Here is a 9,720-nt window from a genome sequence, read left to right as displayed (position 1 = left end):
TTACTTATCTGCAGACTACAATATAAGTGCAGCAGATACAATACACAGGTAATACATTATTATTCACTGACGCTCTTAATATATTTTTTATCACTATTCATACTATCACTTTTTTAGGCATCACCACATGTTTATGGGGTCATTGATTCAATACACACATTTATGGGGTTTTTATTTCTTTTCTTTTACACAGTCACACATTTTTGGTTTATTTGTATCACTAGTTATTATTATTATTATTATTATTATTATTATTATTATTATTGTCATTTTTGAACTACATTCACATTATTTAGCATAATACTGATTGTCACAATATGGAATATCACACCTGTTTATTGTTTGTTTAAACATTACTTGGGAAACAAAGTGGCATTTCCTCTCATTTCACTATTCCCACTTATCTATGCTTTTGTAGATTAACACAATATACGCAATACTCCAGTCAAATAACTAGTTATAATATACATTTTTTGTGATGTATTTGCTCCATATCATATCATATCTCATTATTTTTAGGTGTGGCCACCTTGGGTGTGCCAAGAACCTCCTCCTCTGTTCCTCTGATCACCCTGGGGAAACTCCAGACACTGTCAATTCTTGTAAGCTAGCGTTTGATGCCCCCGTGAAGTCGTGTTCCGCCTTTTTTCTCTCCTTCTTTTGTCCCCCCTCCCCCCCCTGTGTCCATCTTGGTGGGTGGTTGAGGTGGGTCAAAATAGTGGGGCAGCGGATCCAGGATGACCCTTTGAGGGAAGGCACTGTTCCGTTTTTCAGATTTTATTAGAAGTCTCTGGTTGAAAAGCATTGGTTCGGTGGAACTGGTAAATATTATCGAAATAAGTTTTGATATTACATACATTTTTCGGTTAAAACCTATTATATTGAAAGTCTTTTTTTCTTTGATTACCTGCAGAATATACAATATAACTACTCCTTTCGCCAGGGCTTTGTTGCTTTTTACCCCCTGAAGAAGACCCTGACTCCCTGAAGGTCGAAATGCATTGGGGCAGCCCGGGTGCTATTTTGCAACTTTTGAAAAAGTGCTGTACTTGTAAATTGTTCCTGTAACCTATTTTGTATTAAATGTTGCATATACTGTTTATCCACTGATATGCTATAATATTATATACCAGAGCCTGTATTTTTAAATCTATGATGGCAAATAAGCCGTTGAATCAATAAAATAAATATAACTTTTCACGGATTTATCTCTGCTTCTTGTTGCTGCCTGAAAACCCCAAGGGGAACTCTTCTTTTTTTATTCTCTCTCGAATACTTAGGGGTGTGCAGCTAGCTCGTTTTTCATTCATTTATTTACATTTATGCACTTTTTTCCTCCTTACGTTTAAGGATACAAATATTTCCTAGCCTACATAATATGTCTCCCATTTTTAGAAATGCATGGGAATAAAACCTTCAGAGATGCACCAAAAAAGATGAAACTGTTGGTCGCTGAGTACATGAAAAGTATTAAAGAGGTTGATAAAGAAATTAAACAACTTTATACCCAAAATCAGTTATTATGTTCAAACCCATTGTATAATGTGAAGGATAAAGAATTAAGTGATTTTGAACAATTCAATTCCAACCTAATTAAAAACAAAGAGCAATTTCCAAAACAAATCCTTTAATCATGATAATGGACGTACATGAGGTGGTAAGAAAAGACTTCTCAACGACTCGCACCCAGGGGGTTCACAGGAACATACTAGATCCAACCCCAATGAGGAGACCTTGGGTACGTCTGCTCATAAATCCTTTGCACAGATAGTTGAACATGATAGGGGTAAGTCAAGCTCTGCACAATCTTCCTCCCTTTCCAGTACTATTACACCTTCCTGCCTAAATGAGGGAGCAGTGCTTCCACCAAAAGAAAGGAAAGTAAGCAGCAAATTGAACCCATTCATAGTCGAAACTCCTCAAAAATTATATTTTGAATGTAATTTTCAGGACGAGCATGGATACAGCAGATGGCGTAATGACGTCACCACTCCCTGCGCTGACACAGACCCAGTGCCACTACGCCGGAAGTAAACAAAGCTTAATACCACGTGAATGCTGAAACACTGAGTTTATTTGAGTCTGTGATCCATCTGATATAATAATATTTCCATATTTTTATTATTTTTTTATTTTTTGAACAGACCATATATTTTGAGCATTTCTATAGAAGAAGTTTTTTACAGTCGCATGTGCGTTATCTTTTGCTTCCTGTGCGAGATTTGTGTGAATGATCGGTGGCCCACTTGGCACTTTTTGCTGCCCTATTACATCCTTGGTGCATGTCTATATTGTCACTCATGCCCCAAGTCCAGCAGCATCTCCATATGATGACTTTTGATGGTATGCCCTTATGTAATATTTTCATGATGTACGTCCTAGAATGTAATGCACTATCCTGTAATTTTTTTATTTACTTATGTATTTGATTTTTATACAGTGTGATCCCTCCTGACTATTGACCCTGACGAAGGGACGTTTGTGTCCTGAAACGCGTCAGCTATCTGGATTTTGTGGGAATACAGCTTCAAGTCTCATCCAAATTTTATTTGGTTTGAAATTTCGTAATTTGTATAGATGTATATTTCTTTCAATACAATTATTAATTTTGTAATTATTGTACTCTGTTGCCTTTAAAGTCTCACCCCTTTTGAGGGTATCTCTCTTTTTTGAATTGATAACATTTCCCAAGTCGTGGGGACACCTAACAGTAAAATTATTTTCGTAGCGGGATTGTCAGCACCCAAGGCAAGACAAGTAATTTACACCCCTAACCCACAGACGTTTAGAGCTCCTTGAGTTCCTTCCACTCTTACAGTATTAAACCTCTCATGGTTTAATACTGTAAGAGTGGAAGGCTCTCCCTTCCATATATACTCTATTTTTACTCCTTGATGGTGGGAATGAGATGAGCAGCAGTGCTGGCTAGGAGTTGGGATGAGTGGCAGTGCTGGTGGGTTGTGGCATGAGTGGCAGTGCTGGGGGGAGTTCTGTTTAGCCAACTTGGGTGCTCTTGATCAAGGTCATCTGCTGATCTGAGAACTGTAGTGGAGACTTTTAATGGCAGCTCTAATCACAGGTAGTGTTACTCACTGTGTCTCCAGCTCTGTGGTGTCTCACAGCAGTGACACCTATGCCAAAATCAGGGGATAGGGTCTCCTCCAGCCTCTCCCACTTCATATTTCTCCCCAGTCAACTGATCTCTAGTCTTTTTCCCCCAGCCATGCCGTGAACTGAATGGACGGCTGCGAAGAGGCTGAGTGGGCAGCCATGGGCATCAGAAAAAGCCCAGTTGGGTGGCCACGAAAAGGCTGGGAGCATGGTGCAGGTTTCAGGAACAGCCCAGGATTCAGTGACCCCTGGCAAATAGTAATTTGACCCCCGAGGGGGTCCTGACCCCAGGTTGAGAACCACTGATCTAAACAGACCAGATAGGAGGCACTATGCAACAAACCCCGACAAAATGAGGAAGATACCACCAGGATGATTATTACCTATACCTGCCAAAACTCATGTATACGAGAAATACCATATTTATTGGCGTATAACACACATCGGCATCGCCGGCAAATCCCCTTGAAGCAGTAGGACATTTCCTGAGGGCAGGATGGTGTCCGGGTGCGAAGGAGCTTCAGGTTCGCTAAACATACGAGACAAAGCGTCAGGCTTTGACCCGGGGCGGTAGGTAATATGAAAAGAGAATCTGGAGAAAAAGAGTGCCCATCTGGCCTGTCGTGGTCTCAGTCTCTTGGCTGACTTCAGGTACTCCAGATTCTTGTGGTCAGTGTAAATGAGGATCGGGGTGTGCTGCTCCTTCCAGCAGATATCGCCATTCTTCGAGAGCCGCCTTGATTGCCAATAGTTCCTGATCTCCAACATCATAATTACTCTCTGCCTCAGATAATTTGCGAGAAAAGAACACGACTGGGTGCAGAAGAGATTTTGGACCTTGTCTCTGAGAGAGTACTGCCCCAACCGCTATCTCGGAGGCATCGACCTCCAGAATGTATGGCAGGGTTGGATCGGGGTGCTTTAGGATTGAAGCCGAAATGAACAAGTCCTTTAAGGTAGTAAAGACCGCTTGAGCTTCGAATGTCCACTGGAACTTCAGGCCCTGCTTAGTCAGTCCTGTGATGGGAGAAATGTTGGTGGAAAATCCCTTTATGAACTTCCTGTAGAAGTTTGTGAAGCCTACAAACTGTTGGATCCCTTTCTTGTCAGTAGGAGCAGACCAATCCGGGATGGCAGAAACCTTCTGGGGGTCCATTTCAATACCTTCTACCGAAATGATCAGGCCAAGGAACTGAATACTTCATTGCTCAAAGATGCCTTTTTTTCGGCTTGGCATATAAACCGTGAAGATGGAGTCGTGATAAAACATTTCTGACGTGTTCCCGATGTTCAGCCAGGGAGGAGGAAAAGATCAGGATATCATCTAAATAGATAATAACAAATAGGTCAAGATAGTCTTTAAAAATATCATTCACGAAGTGTTGAAATGTGGCAGGGGCATTGCACAGACCAAAAGGCATGACCAAATATTCAAAATGTCCGAAGCGCGTACGGAAGGCAGTCTTCCACTTGTCTCCACTCCGAATGCGAATGAGATTGTAGGCGCCCCGAAGATCCAACTTAGAAAATACTGCTGCTGACCCCAGTCTTTGAAACAATTCGGGCACTAAAGGCAGAGGGTAACGGTTCTTGATGGTGATCTTGTTGAGTGCCCGATAATCAACACAAGGACGTAAAGAATGGTCCTTCTTCTCTACGAAGAAGATTTCCGCACCCGCCGGGGAGGTAGAGGGACGGATAAATCCCTTCCTTAAGTTGTCATCCAGGTAAGTCTTCAAGGCCCCTAATTCTGTTTCCGACAGTGGAAAAAATTCTCCCAAAAGGAATCTCTGCCCCAGGAAGCAGTTCTATCGGGCAGTCGTATGGCCTGTGAGGAGGTAGAGTCTCAGCGCCCTTTTTACTAAAAACGTCCAGAAAGCTGTGGTAGACTTGGGGCATGGCTTGACTAATTTCAGCATCTACTTCCAGGCAGAGCAGGGAAGAAGAGGTTTCATTGATTCCCGATAAACAATATTGGAGACAGTAGGGTGAGAGAAATTCCATCTTCCCTGAAATCCAATCGATTTGGGGATTATGAGCTCTCAGCCAGGGCATGCCTAATATGATGGGAAATAGAGGAGACTTGATGACGTCCAAACACAGTAACTCCTGGTGAGTCCCGGCAATGGTGGCAAACAAAGGTAAAGTCTCCTGAGTTACTGGACAAGATTTGAGGGTTGTGCCGTCGGCCAGATACACATAAAGTCCCTTTGCCCTAGACCGAAGGGGAATGTTATATCTCGAGGCAAAGGACAAGTCCATGAAGTCACTACAAGCCCCTGAATCAATGATTGTGCTGGTTCGAATATTCCCTCCTGGGAGCTGCAAAAGAATAGGTACAGCCAGATGAGTAACACTGTTCAGCAAGTCAGAGGTAAGGGCAGGAGAAATGGAAAAGCACTTACGAAGCTTCGCAGGGCAAGTGCGCACAAAGTGTCCCGGTTCTCCACAATACAGGCAGAGGATTCCCGCCCGACGGCGTTGGCGTTCCTCAGGTGTCAGAGAAGGTCAAAGTAAACCCAGCTGCATAGGTTCAGGTGGATCCAGGGTTGCCGTGGCGGAGTTAGAAGAAGCAGGATGGGGGGGATTAGGTACCCGAGGTAACATCCACACTAGACGAGAGGTTGCAGAGGAACGTTCCAAACGACGCTTTCTTAGGCACCTGTCTATCTGGATCGACAGATCCACGAGGGCTTCCAAAGTCTCAGGAGTGCCCACTCAGGCCAGCTCGTCTTTCAAGGACTCCGAAAGACCCAGAGTCCTTGAAGTACCATTCTTATATACTCTCTGGATATCTTCTGTAATTTTTCTCTATCATATACCCTAAATGATCAATATCTGATTATTGACTTGGTTTATTTTTAGATATTGTATTGACCACGCTTATAGTGGAAATTTGTGAGCATTTACTGCTGTCTGTGATTTCTACTCAAATACCTATACATAACTACTATATACCAGGTGAGAGCTAAGTCTAATATAAATCGGTCTTTGAAGTGGAGGACTTTTATAGCAGTACCGTAATCTATAACGCATATGTTTGTTGTTTTTTATTTTATTTAGTGGTACCCCCAGATAAGTTGACAGACAAGATCAAGTCCTCCATAAAAAGGCACATGGGGCAAATAGTGCAATGACATATCGCATAAATGCCACGCAAGCCACACACATGCAAAACAAAAATGCCTCAACATCATGGATCCCCAAAAAGAGAAAACTAGTTGGCGGCCACAAGCAACTGGCAAGCTTATGAAAAAATAGACATACAGATAAATGTAAAAATGTATTTAGTGGTACCTACTATAGACCACATGATATATGTGTATCCCATCACTCTATGCACACATATGCAATTTCATTTTTTTGGTTGTTTGTCAGTTTGGTGAAGTTCTTCCACACCTTGAGCCACAAGTTTACCAGGCAAGCATACACATTGTTTTGTTTATGTTTATATGCAATTAGTCTCTATGTATATGTGCTCCTCCTAGAGAAATGCTGTAACAATCATAATTCATACTTATATAGATATATACTACATTGAATACTTACACATGTACTCTCTTGTTTTTAAATATACCAGCACCTACACAGTATCTGTCCTGAGGAAGCTAATATTTTAATGAAATGCGTTGATGTGCACGTTTTTGGAAACATTACTGGATCAGAATTTTTTCTTTTACCTTGATACAGTTTTAAATTAATCTTTGTACCATTAACTATGTTGTAATCAATTTTTTTTTTTTTTACTGATTCTCTCTCTCTCATTATGTGCCCACAAAGTCCACTAATTTTTTGACTTGGTCAATCCTTGAATATATATTTTGGATGTTGGCATGTTGACGGTCTTCCCTACTCATATTTTTAGGAACACTTTCTGACCTAATGTAACAATGCTTACTCACTGCACTGTCCACTGCTTGTCAAATAAATTTTCTATCCTAATTTGGACTACAAGCCTCTTAAGCCCGGTACACACTGTTAGCTCCGGTCGGAACAACCACTGTACTAACTATGCAAAGTTACTCTAGCGATCTTCCTTGCTGAGCTGTTGTGCTCTGACAGGGGGACAGCCCCCCTCCATTGGCAGAGAGCACTGATCAGGTGTCGGTCCGCTGCTGTCCGACAAGACGGCATACATACGGGCCGAATTGTTAGACTTTTTTTTTTATCTGCCCGATGTCTCCCGAAATTCCGCCTATGTGTACAGGGCTTGAAACCCTTTCTAAAATCTCCATTACGCAGAGGAGTCTTGCTTTTTTAGTTTACAGAAGATATCTGAAAAATCTGGTAACACTATTTGAGATCTCAGATCACTCCACAGGAGTTGGAAGAACATAGACTTGTGTCAGCCTGCAAAATCCAACTTGAGCAAATCCTTTTTACTATTCATTTTCAGTTACCAGCTTACAATCAAGCAGGTTATCTGTTAGAAATCACTTCCACTGACTTACGTTTATAAAAATGCCATGATACCCTCTGACTTCAGATGATTTTATAACCAATAAATAATTGCTTTTAAGGATATTGGAAGAAAAATATACTCATACTGACTATGTATTCATAATATAGTATTGTACATAGTTTTCATATGGTGAATTATATAAACTTTCATCCTTGTTCATTTCAAATTTTTTAACAGCAAGCTGTCATTTTAGATTTTGGTTAAGATCCATCTCACGTATCAAATCAATGAGAAATTGCAAAATAAATACGTTTGCCAATTTGTAGTGCTTTGGCCTAAAATTTCACAGCCAGAGGGTAATGATGAACATGTATATCACATGACTGACTCTGGTCTGTCACTTGAGGTCTTTTGATGGATGGGAACAGAAAATATATGAGCAATAGCTCAAGAACTTAGATTTTTTTAAATGATAATTTCTAAACCTTCAATAGTTGATAGAATCAACAAAGGGAGTCTTGTACTGTATATGCCATACATTATGGCTAAATTAATTTTTTTGCTACTGTTAATCCCTAAAGTGTATCTAATCCCCAAAACCAAATGTAATATAGTACAGCTTTTCCGTCTTTAGATGTAATAGCACCTCTAGTTTCCCTCTTTAAAGGAGAAGAACAGGCAAAGCTTGTTTGGCTGTACATCTCCTGTGGATCACAAGAGTGAAGTTCGTTCTGCACTCCTGTGACATGTTTTCAGCAGACAGCAGGTTGAAGCCCACTGTCATCTGACATCACAGAGCCTAGATCAGCACCCAGCTCAGTCTCTCAGCAAACCAATGAGAGCCTGAAGAATAAATAAATAAATAAAATAGTGGGACTTTATATGAAGCACATCACTAGACCAAATGAGCCAATCAATATACAAATTATTTATTATCAAAAGTCATACACATATATATATACAGCAATAAATAGTAAATTGATGTAGTAATAAAATAATGGGTCTCAATTGATAGATAGATATAGACGTAACATAGTATTACATGATTAGTTCAATATAGAAACATAAAAAAAAAATCATAAGTATCAAATAAAGTCTAAACATTTCATGGTAATACATAATTAGTTCAATATAGTGTGTATATATATATATATATATATATATATATATATATATATGTATAGACTTTCAGTATGTAGACCAAGGTTATCAAGATAGTAGCATTTAAACGTAAACAATAATGGTGGATTGGCTCATTAAAGTATAGTATAGTACAGATATGTATACATGGATACTGTGACAACGCATCATAGGAAAGCTCTACGCGTTTTGTGGTTACAATACCACTCATCAGGAGAAAATGCAGGATTTTGGGGCATCTATAATGAAATAAAATTACCAAATGAATATAATAATCAAAAATAAATACAAATATGAAAGGGAGAGGGGAAACACAAAAGTCCCAAGCAATCTCACCTATCTGTAGTGTATAGTAGGGATGAGCTTCGTGTTCGAGTCGAACATACGTTCGACTCGAACATCGGCTGTTCGCCCGTTCGGCGAATTCCGAACGTTATGGGCCGTTCGAGCAAAATTCGTGTGGCGCTCACGGCCCACAATGCACTGCGTCATCGCAGTGCATTGCTGGCTCATGATTGGCCAAGCATGCACTGTGACCCCGCATGCTTGGCCAGACACATGGCGCCAGCAGCGAGGAGAGCCATGATTGGCCACAGGCAGGATGCCTGTGGCCAATCATAGCTCAGGCTGTGTAGTACACGCCCCACACTATATAAGGCCACCAGCGCAGCGGCCTTGTGTAGTGTGTTGGCGTCTAAAGCAGTTAGTGGGTGTTCTGTGTACCTTCAACACAGTATACACCGATCGTTATCGGACGATTTTCGTTCTTGCTCTCCTGTAGTGGTTGTTGTCTGCGTGCCCTGACTGCATTATACACCGCTATATTCACCTCGCCTATATAGCTAGTGATCTAGCTTTTATAATAGAGCTTGCAGTCAGTAGTGTTAGGAGCTTGTGCGTGCTGTCTGCGTGCTCTGTACCCAGTACACACCGCTATATCCACCTACATAGCTCTTCTCTATTTGAGCCCACTTGCTATCTGCAGGAGTTATTGGAAGTTGTGTGTGCCTCCAGCACAGCACAGTATACATCTGTATATACCCCTTTATCTCTGGTGTTCTATGATA

General features: G+C 40.8%; 1 long non-coding RNA gene across 1 annotated transcript; it reads left to right on the top strand.

Moving 5' to 3' along the window:
• The first annotated feature begins 670 nt into the window (after positions 1-670).
• LOC143961495 (uncharacterized) lies at positions 671-1,198 on the top strand. Its single transcript, XR_013270483.1, has 2 exons — positions 671-821; positions 914-1,198. It is a non-coding gene; the product is annotated as an uncharacterized LOC143961495 (long non-coding RNA).
• Positions 1,199-9,720: the final 8,522 nt, after the last annotated feature.

Source organism: Lithobates pipiens, unplaced genomic scaffold (genome assembly GCF_037356315.1).
Source record: "Lithobates pipiens isolate NorthernLeopardFrog02 unplaced genomic scaffold, aLitPip1_a1.2 Scaffold_8, whole genome shotgun sequence".
Lineage (NCBI taxonomy): Eukaryota > Metazoa > Chordata > Amphibia > Anura > Ranidae > Lithobates > Lithobates pipiens.
Note: the sequence above shows the minus strand (reverse complement) of the source record. Positions and strands in the feature narration are given on the sequence as shown.